This window comes from Rhincodon typus, chromosome 5 (genome assembly GCF_021869965.1).
Source record: "Rhincodon typus isolate 14 chromosome 5, sRhiTyp1.1, whole genome shotgun sequence".
NCBI lineage: Eukaryota > Metazoa > Chordata > Chondrichthyes > Orectolobiformes > Rhincodontidae > Rhincodon > Rhincodon typus.
In genome coordinates, this window is record NC_063336.1 from 64822379 (window position 1) to 64847234 (window position 24856).

Sequence of the window (24856 nt, forward strand, 5' to 3'; positions counted from 1 at the left end):
CAGGCCAGCGTTCATTGCCCATCCCTAATTACCCACAGGGCAGTTGAGAGTCAGCCGCATTGCTGTGAGTCTGGACCATATGTAGGCCAGAACAGGTAAGGATGACAGTTTCCTTCCCTAAAGGACATTACTGATCCGGATGGGTTTTTCCTGACAATCAGGAACAATTTCATAGTCACTAGACTCTTAATTCCAGGTTTTTTTAAATTCAAATTTCACCATCTGCTGTGGTGGGATTCGAGTCCTGTTCCCCAGAAGATTACCTGGGTCTTTGGATTAATATTCTAGCAATAATTGCCTCCCCAATAGAAGAGAGGACAGTGACTCGGTGACATTTCGTCAAATTTATGGAATAATTTTTTTTTATATAGAATCGCTACAGTGTGGAAACAGGCCCTTCGGCCCAACAAGTCCACACTGATGCAGGGAGCACCCCACCCAGACCCATCCCCCTGTAACCCACCTAATCTACACATCCCTGAACACTATGGGCAATTTAACATGGCCAATTCACCTAACCTGCACATTTTTGGACTGTGGGAAGAAACCAGAGCACCCAGAGGAAACCCATGCAGACAAGGGGAGAATGTGCAAATTCCACACAGACAGCTGCCCAAGGGTGGAATCAAACCCAGGTCCCTGATGCTGTGAGGCAGCAGTACTAACCACTGAGCCACCGTGCCGCCAAATGCTTCACTTTCCTTTGTTATGCTATGATATCAGCCAAAGACATTAATTCATCCCTTTTGAATACATGCAACAAGTTCACTCTCAGTCAATGTGGTGGCAACATGGTGCAAAGATTGATCTTGTTCTGTGAAAAGAAAAAAAATTCCTCACATATGAACTAATTCCTCCCTTATATTATGGTGTGTTACTTTCTAGTATAAACTATATACATGTGAATCATTGCCTTGGAAATAGGCTTTGAGAGAAGATGGGTCATTAGGGAGGCATTGTAGGGTTGGGTTGCAGGTTTTCCTAAGATATTGCCCAACCACACAGTCTTTGCAAAAGTTTGGGAGGGAAAGAGAGAGAGCACATACACACACGCACATACTCACGCGAACAATAGAGACAAATAGCCCCGCAGGTAAGCAGAGAACATTCCCACAACGTGCAGGTGGGAGCTCACATTCAAGATTGAGGAGTCAAAGTGCGTAAGGATTTAAACAAGATTTGGAAGATTTGCCTTGTTTGGCTCAAGGGAAGAAACTTCAATTCATCCCTTACCATCAAAAGACAGCTCAGCGATCAGACATTATCTGGCTGTAAAGCAATGAAGTGTCCATTCAAGGGAAAGAGGAAGATAAATATGAGGAGGGAGATTTTCTGCCAGTTTAAAAGTTCATGATGGGATTATGTGTGAGCTTATTACAGTAAAGCTCTAAAATCTTGAAATCTTGCTGTAAGATCTTTCTAGTCAACTACTGGAAATTTGAATACTTTGCTGAAAGATATCAATGTCAACAGAGTTTATCATAGATTCTGTGATTCTAAGTATTAAGTTAATAGTTTGCTCTGAACTTCTACTCCTGTCATTATATCACTCATTATGCCTGAAACTTGACATTATATTTTAGATAAAGCCTGACCAACATCTTATACAGGGGCTGGTGTTCTAATTTTATTATATTAGATCATTACAGCAAAGTATCCTAATATTCCATTTGTTTTCACTACAGTCTAATTGCATTATTTGTGAACTTCTAACAATACATGTGCCTATAACACATACACTGCATGGTATACTTCATATGAGACCAACCTACAGGCATAATGTTGCATTTATTGGCATTCAGTGTCATATGCCCAGCACAGATATGTTGGTTTGGGGTCTGATTGTGATTGGCATCCTAGTTACTCTCTCAGGATTCAGACTTTCAAATCTATTTACACCTGCTACAGTACCATTTCCCTGACAACTGAGAGTGAACTTGTTTTTCCAAGTAATGGGAAGACAATCAAAGCTCAGACAATGTGTCGTATTTACTAGCCATGAGCTGTTGTACTGTGTACGAGTGAACCATACACACAAGGCACATTTCTTTTGAATTATCAGCAGCAGTACTAAGGAGACTATTCATCTATTCCTGTGTACTCTGCCCAAAGTGGGAGTGATCAGAACCCTGGTCAAAATCAGGATGGCGTCCACAAATAGCGTCCTTGATCCTTTTGATGATTGAGATTTCAGTGCAAGAAAGTGATGTGGTGCATGTTGTAGATAGCAGATACTTCTGCTGCAATGTATCAGTGGTAAAGGGGCTAAATGCTGAGGTCATTGGCAACTATGCAAGAAAGCCATTTATGTGTTGAATGGAGTTGTGTTTCTTCAAATTCCTGACTTGTATCTTTCAGAGATTTTGTGAGACTTTGAGGGTCCAGGAAATGAGGCTGGTGTTATAATGTAATCATCCACGACCTTGATCAGGCAGCCACTATGTTGATGCATCTGGTTCAGTTAAACTTCAGATCAATCCAGAGCATTTCAATGATATCACAACTGTCCCGTTCTTGGAGGTCAAAGGAATATGGTTGGCCTTTATTTTTTGGCAATGATCACTGTCTAACAGGTAGCATGAATGTTAGTATCCAGACTTGGGCAGGGATGATATGTTTTCTTCTGCTTAGGCATTGCTTGCGATCAAGGATGACTTGGTTCTGCTCTAAGTCAATGAGAGGGCTGATAAGTACAATGTGTGATCTACAGCCTCTGTCACATGTGAAGCAGCTGATTTGGAGAACATTAATTTTTGACCTCCTCAGAGATGCCTTGAGGTCATCCCTAAAGCACTGTCTCCTGCAATGTGAGTTCCAAGTATAGCAATTGCTTCAGGAACCAGAGTCAGGTATAAGAATGTTATATCTTGCCCAAGAAAGCCATATTTGAGGCAGAATGCCTCAATGCTGGGCAGGTTGGTTTAGGAGAGGATGCTATTATTGTATGCCTTCCTTGTCACTGGATTTGAAAGATCTTACAAAAGTACTACTGGCAGGATGTTTCCAGTAATTTAAGATGCTAAGTGGTAGATAATTTTAAGTGCAGTGGTTACATGAGCTCTGTCATTCTGTATTATATGATCCACTAAACAAGTATAAATTGTGTTTCTTAGGAAAATTGGTTTAAACTATCTTAATTAAGACAATGAAAATATTGGTACAGGTGCATTTTACAAGAACAGCTCCTAATGCAGTTTCTACTCTTATAATTCATACCTTAAGAGTTCTGTAGATTTCTTCCAATATACAGAATTCTAATTACGGTTTATACTGTCCATTCTTTCCACATCTGCTTTTCTTCACACCCATCATGTTTTTACAAGGGATTTCTGTGAAAGTGTTAATAATTTGCTGTGCCAAATTTTTCATTAGTGTGCAGTATTTCATCATCTGTTTAAACAAAGCATCATTCATACAGTTTTCCAAAAGCTACATAATTTAGTACTTTCTTGCCCAAATCTAGTAGCTTCCAGGTAGACTGGATGTACGATGGAAGACATATGTTAGGACCCTACATGTCAGGACAATCTAATTCCGTAAAAGGCCCAAAAGAGTCTTCCAAATGGGAGACATTTACTATTATGGTGCCACAACTTATCGACCTCTTAACTTTTGTGATGCTCCCTTTAAGATCTGCTTTTTAGACTGCTGTCTATAAATTAAGTTTATATGGCAACTCAAAAGGTATTGCAAAACTGCAGCTTGAAGGAAGCAGAAAGTCGTGTGATAAAGCCTCCAAGAATACATCCAAGAGAGGTATGAAATTCTTGGTTAAAATCAAAATAGTGCTTTTCTAGCTAAAATGGACAGCATTTGCATAATCTGAATACTCAGTTAATAATCAAAGACCCCTCCCTCCCCAGTTATACTCTTTTCCACCCTCTTCCATCAGGCAAACATTACAAAAGTTTGAAAATATGTACCAGCAGGTTCCCCGTGATTATCAGACTTATGAACTGATCTGTCATATATTAGAGTTGATCTTTCTCTGCACCATCTCTGTAGCTGTAACACTATATTCTGTATTCTGTTCTATTACTCTGATATACTTATGTAAGGTAAGATTTGTCTGGTTAGCATGCCAAACAATAATTTTCACTGTACCTTGGTACATGTGACAATAATAAATCAAAATCAAAGCAAAATGTTCCCTTGTGTTAGCCCTTTAAATAGCTGTAGTGTCACTCTGGGCATCTTTAAGTTTTGTTCCATGCTTCATTCCTAAGGAACAATTCAATTTAAATTATTCTGTTTTCCATATTTTTAAATTTCTGATCTAATACACTACTATGAGTATTAAAAGTCTAATAATGCAGCCTATATTTTAACAGGCACTAACTTTCATAGTTTGGTATGATACAGGCAACAATCTAGGAAGAATGCAATGGAATCTACCGGTCCCAATTCACAAGTTCTAATGTAATGAAGATTGATAGGAAGTATATTGTGCTTGGTGATGCAAAACAACAACTGAAATAATTATTATGAGAATTTTTTAAAAAAGGAATTGGGGTCATTAACCATGAGAGTAATTGTCCTTGACCTTTGACCAAGAGTCATATCAAGGAGGACCACTAAATCAACAGGAGTCAGAGGAAAACCGACTGCTGGTTGGGGTCATGCCTAGCCCCTAGATGTTGACAAGGAAGAATTCTCCGGGTTGACAGAGCTAAGTTTGCCATTCTCATTTCCAGTGCCGAGGTCAATGTCAGATGGTATATCCAGTTTCAGTTGACATTCCTTGACATTCAATGATGTTACCAATGCTGAACCCCTCACTTATCTATATTCTTGGGATAACCATTGACCAGAAACTCATCTGGATTCGCTACATAAACACACTGGCTACAACTGGTCATAGGCAAGGAATACTACAATGAGTAACTCACCTCCTGACTCCCTAAACCTGTCCATCATCTACAAGGCACAAGTCAGGAGTGTGATTGAATGCTCCCCACTTGCCTGAATGAGCACAGCTCCAACAACACTCGAGAAGCTTGATACCATCCAGGACAAAGCAACCTACTTGACTGGCATCACATCCACAAGCATCCATTCCCTCCACTACCAACATTCAGTAGCAGTGGTGTGCAATATCTACAAAATGTACTGCAGAAATTTACTGAAGGTCCTGAGACAGCACCTTCCAAACCCACAAGCACTTCCATCTAAAAGAACAAGGATAGCAGATACATGGGAACACCACCACCTACAAGTTGCCCTCTAAGCCACACATCGTCCTGACTTGGAAATATATCACCGTTCCTTCACTGTTGCTGGTTCAAAACCTGGAATTCTCTTTCTAACAGCATTATGGGTCAACTCACGAGAGGTGAACTACAGCAGCTCAAGAAGGTATTTCATCACCATCTTGTCAAGGGCAGCTAGGGATAAGCAACAATTGCTGGTCAGCCAGCAATGCCCGCATCCCACAAATGAATAAACAGTAAACTTCTTGGAGACTTTTTGGTGATTGATACAACTGAAGGCTTGTTAGCTCATCCCAGAGGGCAGTTAAGAATCACCCACATTGATGTTGGTCTGAACTCAAATGGGGGCCAGACCAGTTAAGAATGACAGATTTCCTTCCCAAACGGGCACTATTACCCAAAAGGAAAGCATTGAGGATCTAAGGGAACTTTAGTCCCATTATTGCCTTTAATAGCTGAGGCATACAATTTGAGACCAGGGAGGTTATGCTGGAACTGTACAAAAAGTTGGTTAAGCCACAGCTACAATACTGTGTGTAATTATGAAATCCACATCATAAGAGGGATATGATTACATTGGAGACAACGTGGAGGAGATTTATCAGGATTTACCTGGTCTGGGTAGTGTAGTTATGAAGAGAGATTGGCTAGATTGTGGTTTCTTTACTTGGGGCAGAGGGGTCTGAGGGGAGACATCATTGAGATGTATAAAATTATGAGTTACACAGACAGGGTAAACCAAAAGAAACTTTGCCACTTGGTGGAGGGATCAATGATATAAGGGCAAGAGGTTTAGAGGGGAAGTGAGGATTTTATTTTACTCAGAGGATGGGGGAATCTAGAATTCACTGCCTATAAGAATGGTAGAAGCAGAAACCCTGATAACATTTAAAAAGTATTTAGATGTGCACTTGCAATGCCAAGATATACAAGGCTATGGGCCAAGTGCTGAAAATGGGATTAGAACAGTTAGTTAGTTATTTTCGACTGGCTAGACTCCGTAGGCCAAAGGGACTTTTTCTGTGCTGTAGACCTCTATGACTGTAGACATTGGATAAAGCATCCCTGACACCCACCCAAAAGGGAATCTAAGAGCCCTCATAAAATAATAAACACTCAGAACTGGAGCATCAGCTATTTGAACTGGGCTACCTTCAGCAACATGCATATTTTAGCAAGAAAAGCTTCCAAACACCAAAAAAGAAAACAGTTGGACTTAGGAATGCAAGCATATCAATAATGGAAAAAGGAGTATGGAGTTGTATTGGGCCAAAAACATCTGACAGTGCTTGTTCCAATTTATCCAAAATGACAAAACCTGAAAAGTTATGAAAGTTCACCTAATTTCTTAGCATGCTAAACCTCACAATCAACCAGCTCCAAAATTTTCCAAAGAATAGGAGTCCAGATTTTTCAGATATTCAACATGCAATGAATGCATCACAGCAGCTGTGACTTGGACTATTCAGCATCCTAAATAAATTAATGTACTTACAATTACACAGTTGGCCAAAGTGCTTTAACATGTGATGATACAAATATAGACAGTCTACTTAGCAGGACAATAGATATTTAATTTCTGCACATTTTTAACCTCAAACTCTCTCCAGTAAAATTATTATTATTAAATTACCACTTACCGGGTAAAAAACTAACTTTGTAATATTTTAACAGATTTTGAACAATTGTGGTGAATTCATCTGGATTTAAAGTCATTTTAGAGACTACTTGATGGAGTATAATTGTACTTCCCTTGCTAAATTCAAAAGATATGAGAAGTGAATTATTGCAAATAGCTTTTAAAATAAAAATCCTAACTAAGAATTATATGGAGGTGTGAGTGAATAGGAGGTTCCGACTTTGGAATAGTGAGGATTAAAATGTAGGTTGCATTTTCTTTAACAGGCTTAAAAATGTGACATAAAAACATAACTCACCAGATTGAACTTTCCACTGAAAGTCAGTTGTTCTTTAGAATAACTACAGAATTTCCTGACAAAAGTGACAATTATATAGAGTAAGTCTGCCCATACGTATAAGTTATAAGAATTCAGCATTTCCAAAATCTTTGTATTACCATTGCTGAGTGCTAAGTGTTTACGTCTGGTTAATCTGGTTAACCAAGAGGATGTCTGCTACCAGAGCCATGATCCCAGATAAAGGCCTGTCAACCACCTGATCAATTCATAGTTTGTGCCTTTCCTACATAAAGTTTGATAGCTTTCTTTCCAGTTCTCCAGGCTCAGAATAGAAGACAAAAGTTGAGAATGATGGAGATTGCCTACAATGTCAGCACTATGGTGTAGCAACTAACACATTTCTCTAACTGCCTCCATACTGACTGAAGTGTGCAGAGCAATAGTGGGCAGTCATCACCACTTTGTTTTTTTTAAATTCAGAACCTAGAAATTGGGGAACAGACATTTTTGGTGAAATGTGAGTCATCTCAATGTTGGGTCTCACATCTTACTAAAAGACAAGGCAGGGTACTAGCACAAAATTGGGCCAGTGTTAGGGTATCAGCCATCCTCAGCTATTCACATCTAGGGGTCAGCCAAAACTGGAAGGTGGTAGACTGATAGAACCCTGGATGAATACCAGTTCAGGAGTCCACAACCTGGGGATAAGGAAATTAGGGCTGAAAGATTTGGGTTAGGAGTCTAGGGGCCAGGACTAGGAGAGAGGTCATGGTAACAACAGGAGATATGATAGTTGGAAGTAAAAGCTGGACGCTGTAGCTTCTGATTCCATATTCAGATAACCTATATAATATTTTTGTTAAAGACAATCTCTATGGCTGATTTTCCCAAATACAACCAGCAACAGTGCTGGTTCCTTCAGGATAAACCATGTTGAAGTTGAATATCAAGCAGGTTTAGGTGCCTTGTTTGTTTATGTCAGCTTCCAGCCTGGTTAAGGATGATTCTTGTGTTCTTTGAATGTAAGACTAATCAGAAGTGTTCACGTACTGCCACCCCACCATTTCTGATCTAGGTGGGCTCAACCAGGCAACAATTTTACATTTAGATTTACTTTTCTTAGATCTCAGTATAGATTTTTAAACTGTCACACTGCAACAGAATATGATAAACAATCCTAATTTTCTGCATTATTGAATCCAAGAAAGTTTCCTAAATCAATATGTGGAGGGCCCTACTCGGGAGGTGCAACACTGGGCCTCCTCTTAGGAGACAAGGTCGGGCAAGTGACTGAAGTGTCAGTTGGAGAGCACTTTGGGTCCAGTGACCATAAATCTTAGTTTTAACATAGTTATGGAAAAAGATAGGACAGGTCCACAGGTTAATGTGCTTAACTGGAGCAGGGCCAATTTTGGGGCCATTTAGCAGGATCTAGCAATGGTCAATTGGGTGAATCTGTTTGAAGGAAAAGGAACGACTGGCAAATGGGCGGCTTTTAAAAGTGTGATATCAAGAGTCTAGGAACAATGTGTCCCTGCTAGGGTGAAGGGAAAAGCTGGCAGGTTTAGGGATCCCTGGCTGACTAGGTGTATTGAAGTTCTAGTCAGCAAAAAGAAGATGGCATACATTGGGTTTAAGCTATCAGGCTCAAGTGAATCCTTAGATGACTACAAAAATTGAATGAGCACACTTAAGAGGGAAATCAGACGAGCAAAAAGAGGATATGAGATGGATCTGGCAGATAAGGTTAAAGATAATTCCAAGAGGTTTTATGGCTATGTTAAGTATAAAAAGGTGGCTAGGGAGAGAATAGGTCCCCTTAAAGATCATCATGACCATCTACGTGTGGAGCCACAGGAGATGGGGCTGTTTTTTAATGAATATTTCTCCTCAGTGTTTACTGAGGAGAGAATCATGGATGCTAAGGAAATAAGGGAAACAAGTGGGGATGTTTTGGACTGCATACATATTACCAGAGAAGGGGTGTTTGCAACCTTAGATCGCATTAAGGTGGATAAATCCCCTGGGCCTGATCAAGTCTATCGTCGGATGTTGTGGGAGTCTAGGAAAGAAATTGCAGATCCCCTTGCAGAGATTTTTGCTTCATCTTTAGCCACTGGTGAAGTTCCAGAAGACTGGAGGATGGCTAATGCTGTACCATTTGTTTTTCCATTGTTTAAGAAAGGCAGCAAAGGCAAGCCAGGGAACCACAGGCCAGTGACCCTGATATCAGTGGTAGGCAAGTTATTGGAGAGGATGCTGAGAGACAGGATCAACCAATATTTGTATAGTCAAGGTCTGATTAGGGATAGTCAGCATGAATTTGTGTGTGGGAAGTAATGTCTGACAAATCTTTCAGAGTTTTTCGAAGAGGTAACCAAGAGGATAGATGAGGATAGGGCAGTGGATGTTGTCTATGTGGTCTTCAGTAAGGCCTTTGACAAGGTCCCGCAGGGCAGTCATGAAGGTTAGGATGCATGGGATCCAGGGAGAGCTAGCTAATTGGATTCAAAATTGGCTCAACGGTAGGAAGCAGAGAGTGATGGTTGAAGGTTGTTTCTCAGACTCGAGGCCCGTGACTGGTGGTGTGCCACAGGGGTTGGTGCTGGGACCTTTGTTATTTGTTATTTACATACATCATCTGGATATGAAAGTACAAAGCATGATTAGTAAACTTGCGGATGATACAAAATTACGAGGTATCGTTGATAGTGAGGAAAGTTGTGAAATATTACAGAGGGATCTTGGTCAGATAAGGAAGTGGGCTGAGGATTGGCAAATGCAATTCAATACAGATAAGTGTGAGGTATTGCACTTTGGAAAGTCAAACCAAGGTAGGGCTTATTCAGTAAATGGTAAGGTCCTGAGGAATGTTGTGGAACAGAGGGACCTAGGAGTACAAGTACATTGTGCATTGAAAGCGGCATCACAGGCAGACAGGGTGGTGAAGAAGGCATTTAGCATGCTGGCCTTAATCAGTTGAGGCACTGAGTATTGGAATTGAGATGTTATGTCACAGTTGTATAAGTCATTGGTGAGGCCGCACTTGGAGTATTGTGTACAGTTTTGGTCACCCTGTTATAAGAAAGACATAGTTAAACTGGAAAGTGTGCAAAGAAGATTTACGAGGATGTTGTCAGGACTAGTAGGCATGAGTTATAGGGAGGGGTTGGCCAGGATAGGACTTTATTCCTTGGAACATAGGAGAATGAGGGATGACCTTATTGAGGTGTATAAAATCATGAGGGGCATAGCTAAGATGGTTACATATAGTTTTTTTTTCCGGATGGGGATTTGGAAACTTGAGGGCATAGGTTTAAGGTGAGAGGGGATATATTTAAGAAGGACATGAGGGTCAACTTCACGCAGAGAGTGGTGCTTATATGGAATAGGCTGCTGGAGAAAGTGGTTGAGGCAGGTACAATAGCAAAATGTAAAAAATGTTTGGATAGGTACATGGATGGGAAGGGTTTAGAAGGATATGGACCAAATGCAGGCAGGTGGAACCAGCTGAGGGGGTACCATGATCAGAATGGACCAGTTTGGACCAAAGGGCCTGTTTCCATGCTATATTACTCTATCACTCTATTAGTAACATTGAAACACTGACAACATTCCAGAACTGCAGGCTTGGCAAACAGTGTGACTGTTGAGATCTGAAACTATGCTGAGTCAACACTACTATTCTCATATGAAACACTTTACGGGAACACTTCAAGCCAGTTTGACAAGTTGGCCAAAAACTCATGCATAACCATAACTGAAGTGAGACAACTGAAAAGGATTCCTTGCCAGATTTTTCAGCCTTCAAAAACACTTGACATACCAGTGGCATAAGACTTGTCAACTTGTCAGACGGATTTTATTGTGCGTTGTATCCCACCCGAGTTCACAAAAACTTCACAAAAACAAATTAACATGCATGACTTGGAAGAATGCAAAACTAGGGCCATAACAGTGGAATAATCAAAGTGAACTTTGAAGATTTATAAGGATGTTGCTAGGAATGGAGAATTTTATTTAGAAGCAGATATTTGATTGGCTAGGTTTGTTTACTTTGGGACAGAGAAGGCTAAGTGGAGATTTAATTCATTTATCTAAAATTATGAGGGGCTAGGGGATAGCAAGAACCAATAACACAGCACACAAATGTATATTGATTGGCAGAATAATTAGAAAATTGATTTTTTTGACCGAGAGTTTGGTTGAGCTATGAAACTTGCTGCCTGAAAAGATGATAGAGGAAAAGCTTTCAATGAAGTGATTGGGATAGGCATTTGACATGTTTAATTCCTGCAGGACTACAGAACAAGGATTGCAAATTGAAATTTAAATAAATAGCTCTTTTCCAACTGACATAAAACATGAGTTAACGGCCTCACTTTTTGCTGTAAATCTTAGTATGTTTTAATCAGTATCAACGGCACATAGAGAGGCAGACCTTGAATCTAATCCAAATTCAATAAAGGAAAATCTTTTATAAACTCTACCTATGTCCAGTACAGTAACATTTGGGTAATGAAAGATGCAACATAAATGCAAGTTCTTTCTTTTCTGTATTCCAAGACAATTAATATAACAATGATTAAACATTTTTATTGCCTAATTTAGTACTATTTTTATATATTAATAAATTAAGTTCATAGAACCCCTACAGTGTGAAACAGGCCCTTCAGCCCAACAAATCCACACCGACCCTCAGAGCATCCCACCCAGACTCATTCCCCTATAGCCCACTTAATCTACATACTCCTGAACACTATGGGTAATTTAGCATGGCTAATCCACCTAGCCTGCACATCTTTGGACTGTGGGAGGAAACCGGAGCACCCGGAGGAAACCCACGCAGACACAGGGAGAATGTGCAAACTCCACACAGACAGTCACCCAAGGATGGAATTGAACGTGGTGCTGTGAGGCAACAGTGCTAACCACTGAGCCACCATGCTGCCCTAAAAAGTTGCCTCTGAAGTCCCTTTTAAATCTTTCCCCTCTCATCTTAAACCTATGACCTGTAGTTTTGGAATCCCCTATCCCGGAAAAATGACCTTGGCTATTCACCCTATAAGTGCCCCTTTAGACAGAATCAGTCTCCCAGGCGAGGAATTGAACCCCCATCTCCCACACAATAGGCGGGGATACTACTGAGAACTTAAAGTTGCATGTTGCACTTGAGCCAGATCCCCCATGCAGTAAGACCTGAATAATGTCCAGAATGGTGATGATAAGTAAATGCCAGATCACTTACAACAAAAGGGACTATATGTGGGAGGCACAGTGGCTCAGTGTTTAATACTGCTGCCTTACAGCACCAGGTACCTGGGTTCAATTTCAACTTTGGGTGACTGTGTGGTGTTGGCACATTCTCTCTGTGTCTGCATGGGTTTCCTCTGGGTGCTCTGGTTTCCTCCTGCAATCCAAAGATGTGCTGGTAAGGTGGATTGGCTATGCTAAATTGCCCATAGTGTCCAGGGATGTGCAGGCTACGTGGGTTATCCATGGGAAATGCAGGGTTACAGGGATAGGTCTGGGTGGGAGGGTTGGTACGGACTTGATGGGGCCAAATATCCTGCTTCCACACTATAGGGATTCTATCTAGCTATCTTTCCTTGTTTTAAAATGATATTCTCATTAATAGATGCATCACATCAACTTTCTGGAGGTTAACAGTGACCATAAACTGACTGGACCTTGCGGTCAACCAAAAGAATATTAAGGTTAAAGAAGCCGCTGTCTCCCCAGTGCCTGTCTACCATTGCAAACTACACGTCAGGAGAGTGATAGAACAATCATCACTTGCCTCGATCGGTGCAGCTCCAACAACATTCAGGAAGCCAACATACAAATATAAAGAGTATGAACAGAAGTAGACCATCTAGCCTCTCAAGCCTGCTCCTTTATTCAATAAAATCAGACCTGATCTGTTTGGGTGTTTCAAATTCCACATTCCCATGTCCACTGATAACTCTGGAACAAGAATCTATTCGCCTCTGTCTTTAAAATATTCAATGACCCCTTCTCCACTACCTTCTGAGTCAGAGTGTTCCAAAGTAGCACACCCCTCAGAAGAAAAATTCTCATCTCTGTCCCGGAAAAGGTGACCCTTAATTTGAAAAAAATGCCCCATAGTTCCATACTGACCAACAAGAGAAAACATCCTTTCCGCATCCACCTTGTCAAGACTACTCAAGATGCTTTTTATATTCATTCACAGGGATGATGAAGTCAGCATTTATTGTCCACCCTTAATTACCCAGAGGGTAGTTAAGTGTCAGCCACATTGCTGTGGGTCGGAAGTCCAGGCCAGCCAGGTATAGATGAAAGTTTCCTTCCCTAAAGGACATCAGTGAACTGAATGGGTATCTTACACCATCCTGTTAAAACATCCTTTTGAAAAAAAACCTTTCTCTTTAAGGCTGCTAAATTGTAATCTAATACAGACTGCAGCCATGTTATTTTGCAGGGAACTACACTTCATCACAAATGACAAGATGCAGCTATCCTAAACCTCTGTCACTGCTGCATCTCCCTACTTCCTCCCTATTTGGTTCTCTTTTATGTCACACATTAATAATGTGTGGAAAAATCTCTCCTCAAAATGTTTCACTTACATGAATCCTAAAATGTTCACCACAGCATCACGTTGCACAATTCAGTAAGCATCTTCCAACTACAGAAAAGGGGAGAATTAGGTTAGAAATGTGACATTCTAAAACATAAATGCGTAGACAGTATAAGAGTAACAAAATGTTCTAATTCTACCAGAATATATGTATATAAGTAAAATACTTTCCTATCAGCATTCCACAGTATTGTGAAAAAATAATTGTGTGGCATGTATCTTATGACTTCTGCAATGAGCTGTTTGCTTTCATAGTAAATGTATACCATAAGATCATGAGACGTAAGAGTGAAGTAGGCCATTCAGCCTGTAATGTCTGCTCTGCCATTCGATGAGATCATGGCTGATCTGATAATCCTCAACTCCACTTTCCTGCCTTTGCCACATGACCCTTGATTCCATTACTTATTTAAAAAAAACTGTCCATCTCAGTCCGAATAGACTTAATAACCAAGCCTCGACAGCCTCTGTGATAAAGAATTCCACAGATTTGCAACCCTCTGAGAGAAGACATTTCTTCTCATCTGTGTCTTAAATGGGGACATAAATTCTAAGTTTATGCCCTCTGGCCCTATTCACTTTCACAGGGGGAAAAAACTTCTCTGCATCTACTCAGTCAAGTCCTCCAAGAATCTTGTATACTTTAGAAAGTTCATCTCTCATTATTTGATTTTCCAACAACCTTCCCAGCCTTCTGAACTTCTACTCATAAGTTTGTCCCTCCATATCTGGTATCAGCCTAATGAATCTTCTCTGGACTGCCTCCAATGTTAGTATATCTTTCGTTAGGAAAAGGACCTAAAACTATTCAGCATTCCAGCTTCTGGTCTAACTAGTGTCTTATGTAGTTTTAGCAAAACCTCCCTACTTTTATACTCCATTGTCTTTGAAGTAAAGGCCAACATTCCATTTGACTTATCTGTTACTGCTGAACCTGCATGCAAACTTTTTATGATTCATGGATGAAGACTCCCAAATCCTTCTGTTCTGTAGCTTTCTGCAGTCTTACTCCATTTAAGTAATATTCATCTCCTCTATTCCTCCTGCCAAAGTGCATAATCTCACGTTTTCCCACATTATATTCCCTCTGCCAAGTTTTGCCCACCCATTTAACCTGTCTATATCTCAATGCAGACTCTTAGTGTCATCCTTACCACTTGCCTTCTAACCTATTTTTGAGTAATCTGCAAACTTGGCAATAGGATAGTCACTTTTTTCATCAAAGTCATTAATATTTATTGCAAATAATTGTGGCCCCAGCAATAACAACTATGACACGCCACTAGTTAGAGGTTACTGTCCTGAAAATGCCCCCCTCATCCCAATTCTCTGTCTTCTATTAGTTACCCATTCCTCTATCCATGCTAATATACTGCCTTCAACACCGTGGTCTCTTATTTTGTTAAGGAGCCTAATGTGATCTACCCTATCAGGTTCTTTTCCATGTCAAGTTGTTGCATTTTAAATGCTACATTGCTGACAGCATGACTTACTAACAGTAAACCAGGCATCTGCAACATGGGGCTGAATTTTACCAAAACTTGACCAAGTATCAATTTCAGGACTTTCTATGGAGGGTTTTGTCTCAGTGAGCTCTAACTTATTATTTCATATGGAACCTTCTGGGATTTCCTCCATTGGCACCGTATTTAAAGGCCAACTGTGCAGTAGGTCAATCATTGCCAGCCATGAATAGCCCTTCACCATACATGTAGTGGGAGGGCAGTGAAAATGAACAGCCTCTGAAGGCAAAAATGTGGCATGAGGTAGAAACAGAAACTCACAGCTGCAAATGCATTCCTACTTTACATGATGATCAGTCTGATCGATTTTCACAGAACTGCAGCCACAACAATGCAGCTTCTTATCTGATCTTAGCATTATCTCATGTTGGAGGTATGTCTAAGAGAGTACTACTTTTTGTCATATTGCCAGTGTAGCATAATATCTTTTCATTGATCAATGTGGGAACATCATATGTTGCAAAACCTTCAAACAGTTGAAAGTAGTACCTTTTATTGAACAGGAAAAACAAAGACAAAAAAAATGTATTTGCTTCTGGGAATAAAACATGGCTGCTTGCCTTTTGAGCAATAACAGATTTATATTTCTCCTCATACTAAATCTCCTCATCTTCTTCCTCAGAAGACTGTTCCAGATTTTTAGCATCCATCACATCCATTTTTGCCTGCTCCAGTTGTGTAAGGATTATGCAGCATGCTCGCTCTGGACCACACTGTAAAGCCTCCCCATACCAATCCAAATATCATAACCTCATCTTCAAGATGCCTATCATCTTCTCCATGATAGCCCTGTTGGAAGAATGGGCTGCATTGTATCTGCATTCTGCCTCAGTCAGGGGGTTACATAATGGAGTCATAAGCCATGGTGCAGAGAGTAGTCTTTGTCTCCCTGCAACCAACCTCGTAAGGATTCCAGTCCTTGAAATGAAGCAGGAAGTTCAGGCTTCTCAAGGACATAGGCATCATGGCAGTTTCCAGGGTACCTGGTGCATTCTTCTAAAATGAGATACTGATGATCACAGAAGACTTATACATTGGTTCTTCTGATCACATCAATCACACTATATGGTGGCCTGAACATGTATACAATCTCCAACATCCTGCACCCTAGGGGAAGCCAGCTATCTTGGCAAAGCCCACTGCCCGTCTGTAGCATGGATCTCATCATGGGCAAACGAGATGATGCAGTGTGATCTATCACAAATTGCATGTGTAAAGGCTTGCTACACTTGGGGGAGTGAAGTCAATAAAAAATTCCCACCCAACTCTTTAACTTAAGTCTTCATTTTTTGATAATAGTCAAGCACCAGACCTACCACTTAATCATGCTAACTATCATGATGCATTGTTTTCCTGTTGAAGACAGGATGGTAATGACTGTCAATGACCCTCCCTCCTACAGTAGACTTACAATGCATTTTTGTCCTACTCTTATATATGTGTTGTACTGTTCACTGTGCCAACACGTTGCCTCTAATCCCAACAATCAACTTGCTCAACTTCCTTAATGCAGCAGGGGCCCCGATAACATCTTTGACTTTGAGTGAACAGACCCCCAGACTGACCGTGGCCCACTTATGACATGGAACCCCTGATTCTGCCCACTCCAAGCAGCCAACTGACTATGTTCAAGCCCTTGGACTGAGATTGGACAATGCTCTTCACTGATTGTGGTGGGACCCCTTGACCAATGACAGTCCCTCTTGACTTGACCTGCGCTTGCTATGGTAGGTATAATTGATATTGATGATAAATGGTGCCATGCAGCACATGTCCACCCCACTGCCCTATCATTCTCGGCAAACATAGCAAGCTGCCTGGTTTTGTGTCTGCACTAAAAGGCAAGGCAAGACAAAAGTACTGTGAGCCTTTAAGTCCTGAATCAGGCAGCAAAGTACAAAATGACAAGGCAAGGCAGGGTTCACCCAAGTATAGGCATATGGGCAGAGTGAATAGATGCTAAGAAAGCACATAAAGAGGCCTGTGATATATCCTGCTTCACTATATGAGGTGGGTGCCTGTTGTCTGAGCAAGGTGTCCTGCACTAACATTACCACGAAAGGTGCTCTAAAGTGCACTACTGAAGTGAAAAATCATATATGTAATGATGTGACTGCGGTTAGGGTTAGTCTAATGCTAATCTCCATGGATTATCCAGATATTTGGGGCTGCTGGCCAGGATGGAAGTGCAAAGGAGCAAGCAGCAAGTTGGCATCACCAGGAACCTGCTCTGACTGTCATGATGTGAACTACCACCATTTAGTTTCTCTCTGCCATATGGGAGAATAGGAAAGTGTATCTGAATAATGAGATTCAAATGCATGCGAATAGGCCATCTCTCTGCTTACTAGTAAGATTCTAATCTCACCATTCAAACTGAGTGGAAAATCTGAATTTTTTATCACTTTATGTCAAGACTGTTTTTCTGCTCTTGCCATATTTTCTCTAATGTGTCATTATCCATGTTATTTAGGGCTGGCTGGATTCCACTCATGAATGAAATTAAAAGTTGACATTTTAAAATGTCTGATGACGATCAAAATTTGAAGACATAAACTCCCTAATTGGAATAACTAATTTTCAGTGTCAGGGAGGTTGATTGGCAATTATCTTGGTGGAAACATTTAGCACTTTGTTCAAAGGTTGGCTAGACTGGTATGGATGGTTCTTAAACTTCTGTGGGGAGATTAGCTTGTGTCTCAACTGCAGCTTTATATTATTCAATGAATGTCAATTATGTAGCAGACAATGTATTTTATGTAAAGCTAATGAAATAGCAGTGGACTGTAAACAGCAAGATTTGGATATTTGAGTTCAACCTCTAAACAATTCCTGTGCAAAAGCACTGTCATATTTAAGCATAAATCACATCATAACTAGCCTCAAAGTTATTCTGACAGCAAATTATAGCCCATTAAGTTTGTTATGTATGATACACATTCTTTATCATCATTCATCAATATCATCATACATTGAGGCAACTTCTCAATAGAATTTAGTATTTTAAAGCTGTTACAATTTGCAAAGTTCATATTTCCACCACTAGATGGAACTTCACAAACTGTACAAGTTTGCTAACCTACATCCTGAGCATCACTAATAGATTCTTGAGAATCAAACAATTTGTAGATGTTTAAGCTGATTTCAAATTTGTAGTTACACCACTTTGGCTGATAAATACATATTAAAAAAACCAAGATAATGACCAGGAGGGATTCCTTCTTTTGGAAACACACTTAATTTACTGAGTTATTATCTAGACCCAAGAAGAACATTACCATCAGTTTGAATAATATATCTTGATAAAACATTGTGCAGCAAAGTTTTAATGTCAATGGTTTTTATTCATTTACAGACCATATGCGTTGCTGGCAGGCCAACTTTTTTTTTAATAAACATGCTTGGACTTATTACATCTCTACTGCAGGTTCAAGTTAGTCCCAGGCTTTCTCGCCGAAAGGTGGGGAAACTACCCCGTGTCACCAGGCCAAGCCAACACTGATTATTTTCCTTTTTAAAAACTTGCTGGTCTGGCTGGTAGATATCAAAATATTCGGACATGTAATGATACACATCCATGGTAGGTGGGACACAATCTCTTATCCTCCAACCCAGTGACAGACACAAAAAATCCCCAAGGCCAAAATTGCTTTATTTATTTTTGGGAGCCAGTTTATTTTCCTCTCTCTACATCAGACATATCATGGCGATCTCTGAAGTAGGTGGGATTTGAATTTGGTTGTTCTGTCCTAGAAATAGAGGCATTGCCACTGCACCACAAAGCCCCTCAAAGCAATTTTTATTTGCTTTTTAATCAGGTCAACATTTATGATTTGTCCTTAATTTTCCCTGAGATGTTCTCCTTGAAAAGAGAGAGAGAAACTGATTTGAGGCACTGGGGTCTCAGAGAGATAGAGAAAGAGATGGACAGGAGGGACTGAGATCAGAGAAGTGGAAGAGAAAGATTAATGATTTGCTGAGCTGATTTATAGGACAGTCAAAAGTAAAAAAACACGGCTGTGGATGTTGACTGGTTGATGCAAGGGCAGTGATTTCCTTCACTAAACGACAGGAGTAAACATGTTTTGGGTTCAATAGTTTCAAAGTCACCATTATTGACTCCAGCTTTTTATTCCAGATTTCTTGAATTGACTAAATTTGAATTTCCCAGATGCTGTAGGGCCCTTTGAATTTGTGTCACTTGATCATTGGTCCAGCACTGAATTACTTGTCCACTAAAATAACCACTTTGGTAACATATCCCCTTATCGCAGCTAATGAAATCAAGCATCAAATAATTTAAACAACAAAACCACAGAAGGAACTATTGCAAGAAGAATTTACTAACAGTAAGGACGAAAACTAGCCCTCGATTGTGACTAGATCTCATGATTCAATTACCCATCACATTCGTGACATAATCAAACCAGAAAAGGCAGCGGGTACATAAATCTATCATGATCAGTCAGTTTCTGTGCTTAAGCATAAGGCTGAAAACCACTTAATACAAATAATCCAAAGTAGCAAATCAGATTCATTTCTATATTTAAAAATTGCTTTACTTGTACATCATTTTAAAATCTCAATAAAACTGTATTATGGATGCTTTGCATCAGAAACATCACTTTCTGCAAGACTTCTCATGTGAACAATTAAAATGGGAAGCCGTCTGGAAACATTTTAATGGAAAAATAACATGAAAGGAATTATTGGCACAATTATTTAGAGAAACTACTAATTCCCTCAAAATGCTTTGTGAAAAAGGTTTGCACTGACTCAATGAAACTTTTGCTTCTTAGGTTTGATGCTAAACTCATTTTTACAGTAATTAAAAACATTACATTCTGCACAGTGACAGGATTACTTACACTCATTTGAAATTTTTAAGACCTCAAACAATGATTTTCATTTACAAAATCAGACGCTTCTGAAATGCAAGAATACCTACCAATAGCAGATAATGACAAATAAAGCACTTTTTGAGTTTATAATGTTACTCATTGTTACATACCAACTTCTTAAATTGTTCTAAGTGTTTTTTAAACCAGGGTGAGGAACGATTATTTAATTCTTCTACAAAGTCCAGTTCTCCAACTCTGATCGCATGATTCTGACATACTGCAGAATAAAATCATTATTACTTTATTATTTCAAATGATAATAACAAAAAAATTGTCAAGACTACACTGACCTAACTCCTTTTCAGCACATTGTAATGTATAGTGCGCTTGTAATAGCATTATGTAATCTTGGGGCTGAATTTTGGTTTTTGGCTCATTTCATGACCCTCATCTTTGTCATGGTTGAGGCGCAATTATGTCTTGAGTAGGTTGGAATTTTTATGCATTAGCCTTTCCTGCTTTCCTATATTGTTGGGTTCTAAAAGAGAAATCTATTGTGCTGGAGCATGCACTAGATATGATTTTCCAAACTTCCCTCTGAAACTGTCACTGCAAATCAGAAGTTAGCAAATACAACACCACTATCCAATTAAGAAGCAGGGAACTATTGGCATTGATTTGACTGTAGTCAAGTGATGGTATTTGTTAGTAGAAAATTCTTAACAATGTACTTAGAAGCTCAAAGTATATTCAGAGAAATGAAGATAGTTTTACAAAAGGCCAATTATGTTCAACATATTTGTTATTCCTTTTTGAGGATTAACTGGTTTGATAGACAAAAAGAAACTTGTAAATAATAGTATGCCTGGATTTCCAAAAGGCATTGGACAAAGTACCATCCAAAAGTTTTATACACCAGATAAGGAGCTCATGGTGATGAAGGTGATATATCAGTATAGAAAGAGGATTTGTTAATTTATAGGAAATAAAGTGTAGATATTAATTTATCATTCTTAGGTTAATAGGCGACGATGAGTAGAGTGTCACAAGGATCAGTGCTGAGGTTTCAACTAGTTATAATCTATAGCAATGACCTAAACAGATAAACATTTATGTATCTAAATTTAGTGTTCTTACATTAAAATGTAAAGTGTGAGGAAGACACAGAATGGTTATAAATGCATTAGACAGGTGAAAGTGAGTGCAGAGCAAAATGGCAAATTGAGTATAATAAGCAAGGTTGTTCAATCTCAACATAAGAACAGAAAAGTTGTAATTTTTTGCAAGGTAAGAAACTTGCAAATGCTCAGTGAATCATGGGTGTTCTCATACGAGGAATATGGAAATTTAACATGTTGATACAGCAAGCAATAAGGCAATTGACATGCAGGACAGTCGTAGGCCATTCAGCTCCCCTGAGCCTGTTCCACCATTCAATGTGATCATGGCTGATCTTTGGCCTACCTCCATATACCTGTCTTTGCCCAAATCCCTTAGTACCTTTGCTTAACAAAAACTCATCTATCTCAGATTTAAAATTAACAACTAATCCTGAATCCATTGCCATTTGTGGAAGCGAGTCCCAAACATCTACCACCATTTGTCTGTAGAAGTGCTTCCTCACATCTCTCCTGAACTAATTCTCAGACTATATCCTCCAGTTCTAGAATCACCAAACAGTGAAATAATTTATCTTTGTATATCCTGTCTTTCCTGTTAATATCTTGAAGACTTTGATCAGATCACCCCTTGATCTTCTAAATTCTAGAGATATCAGGCCTAATTTGTGCAATTTCTCCTCATAATTTAACCCCTGAAGTCCAGGTATTATTCTTGGAAGCCTACATTGGAAGCTAACATATCCTTCCTAAAGTGTTGTGTCCTGATCTGCTCACATTAATCCAAGTGGGATCTAACCAGGGTTTTGTATGACTACAGCATAGTTTCTGCATCCTTGAATTCTACTTGTCTAGATGTAAAGGTCAGCATTCCATCAGCTTTCTTGATTATTTCCCGCACCTGTCTGTGACCTTTTAAATGTCTATGCACTTGAATCCCCAAGTTTCTTTGGACTGTATTTGACATCATACTATCTAGAAAGTCTATCCTGTTTTGGTCCAAAATGGATAACCTCATACTTGCTTACATTGAACTCCATCTGCCACAGTTTTGACCATTCACTTAGTCTATCAATATCCCTTTGGCATTTTATACTATCTACACTGTCTATAATGTCACTTAACTTTGTGCTATCAGCACATTTGGAATATTACTTTCTATGCCATTATCCATGTTGCTAATAAATAATGTGAATAACACAGATCCTTGTGGTACATCACTGGTTACATCCTGCCAATGTGAGCGCCTACTCACTATCTCTAGTTTCTGTTGCCTGCCACTCAACCAATTTCCCATCCATGTCAGTAATTTACCTGAGAAAATTGGAATACAGGAATAGCATCCTATCATAGCAAGAGTTGGATTATTTAGAATCAAGATGGGGAGAAATATCTTCACTTCAGAGTGTTGTGAATATTTAGAATTCTCCAGTCTGTGATTGTGGCTGTTCCAATGATGAAGCTATTTAATTCTGAAATAGAGAGATGTTTGGTCTTTCAGGGAATTAAGGAATATGATGACAGGGCAGGAAAGTGAAGTTGAAATTCAAGATCAGTCATTGGATTGGTATTGAATGGTGGAGCAGACTCCAGACGCCCGATTGTTCCTTCCTGCTATCTTTTTGTTTGTTCTTTTCTTCCTGATCTATAACCAGCCAATATTTAATTTCTAACTTCAGTGCTGCAAACTGACCTTCAGTATTCTGATGTAAAAAGACTTGCTACTAGTTAGTGAAATACTAGTCAAAATTCCATGAAAATGAAGATGGAAGGTTGCTTTTGGCCTGGTCAGAGATTTTCAAATTACATTTCATATATCAAATCCCGATATTTAACTTTTCTTTCACAGGAAGCGCGGGCATCACACGGTAGGCCAACATTAACACTTATCCCTAATTGCCCTAAGGCTGGTGAACTGCCTTCTTGAACCACTGCATTCCATGTGGCATAGGCTATTAGGAGACAGACAGTTACAACAAGGGGGGAATTTACAGGATGGCAACCTGTAACTAGTGGTGTGCCACAGGGATCATTACTGGGGCCACAATTATTTACAATAAATATTAACGACTTGGATGACTGTACCATCGTGAAGTTTGCAAGTGGGAAGGCAAGTGGCAAGGATGGCACAAAGAGTCTGCAGCGTGATACAGATGGGTTAATTGAGTGGGCAAAAACTTGGCAGAGGGAATATAATGTGGGAAACTGTGAGGTTATGCACTCTGGCAGGAAGAACAGAGGAGTTGAATAGCACTTAAATGGAAAAAGGCTATGGAATGCTACAGCGCAGAAGGGGTTTGGTTAGCTCAGCGGGCAGGATGGCTGGTTTGCAATGCAGAACAATGCCAACAGTGAGGGTACAATGCCTGCATTTGCTGAGGTTACCATGAAGGATTCTCCTTCTCTACTTCTCCCCTTGCCTGAGGCGAGGTCACCCTGAAGTTAAAACCACCACTAGTCACCTGGCTCTCTCTCTCTCTCTCTCTAATGAGAGAGTGGCTCTATGGTCTGGTAAGACAATGGTGACTTTACAGCACAAAGGAGTCCTTGTGCATGAATTACAAAAAGCTAGCAGCCAAGTTCAGCAAGTAATAGGGAAAACAAATGAAATGTTGGCCTTTATTTCAAAGGGAATGGGGCATAAAAGTGGAAGGTTTTGATAATACTATACAAGGTACTAGTCAAACCACAACTGGAATACAGTGAATAGTTTTGGTCTCTTTATCTAAGGAAAAATATACTGGCACTGGAGACAGTCCAGAGAAGGTTAATACAGTACATGGAGGGACTGTTTTATGGGAGAAGTTAAGAAGATGGCTCTGTTTTCATTGGAAAATAGAAGAATGAGAGATGACCTTATTGAAACATACAAGATTCTCAGGGGACTTGACAGGGTAGATATGGAGAGGATGATTCCCCTTGTGTGTGAGCCTAGGACCAGAGGGCATTGTCTCAGAATAAGGGATCAACTATTTAAGACAGAGATGAGGAGGAATTTCTTGGATTGTAAATCTGTGGAATTGTATAGTATGGAGAGCTGTTGAGGCTGGGTCATTCAGTATATTTGAGGTTGAGATGGACAGATTTTTAATCAGTAAAGGATTCAAGGGTTATTGAGAAGCAGCAGGAAAATGGATTTCCGGTTTCATAAGGGTTATCATGTCAGCCATGATCTCATTGAATAGCAGAGCAGATGGGCTGAATAGCCTACTTCTGCTCCAATATCTTATGGTCTTCAGTACAACCAGAGTGCCATTAGGAAAGGAGCAATTGAACTTTGATCCCATAATAGCGAAGAAGCAGTGATGTAGTTCTAAGTCAGAAAGGTGTGTGCAATGGACAGGGACTTGCAAGTACTGTTGTTCCAATGCATCTGCTGCCTTTGTCCTTCTAGATGGTAAAAGTCACGTGCTTGGAAGATGCTGTGAAAGGAACTTTGCTGCGCTGTTGTGCTGCATCTTAGAGATTGTGAACACTGTTAAAATTGTGTACTGGAGGTAGTGCGTAGGATAATGATCAAGCAGCTTGCTTTGTCCTGGATGGTATCAAGCTTATTGTGCATTGTTGGAGTTGCACTTATCCAGGCAGTGGACAGTATTCCAACACACGTGTGCCACATTTTC

The 24856-nt window shown here is 39.8% G+C and overlaps 1 pseudogene; it reads right to left on the bottom strand.

The window, feature by feature from the left end:
- The window catches only part of LOC125483150, a 29772-nt pseudogene extending 13676 nt beyond the window's left edge, over positions 1 to 16096 (bottom strand).
- Positions 16097 to 24856: the final 8760 nt, after the last annotated feature.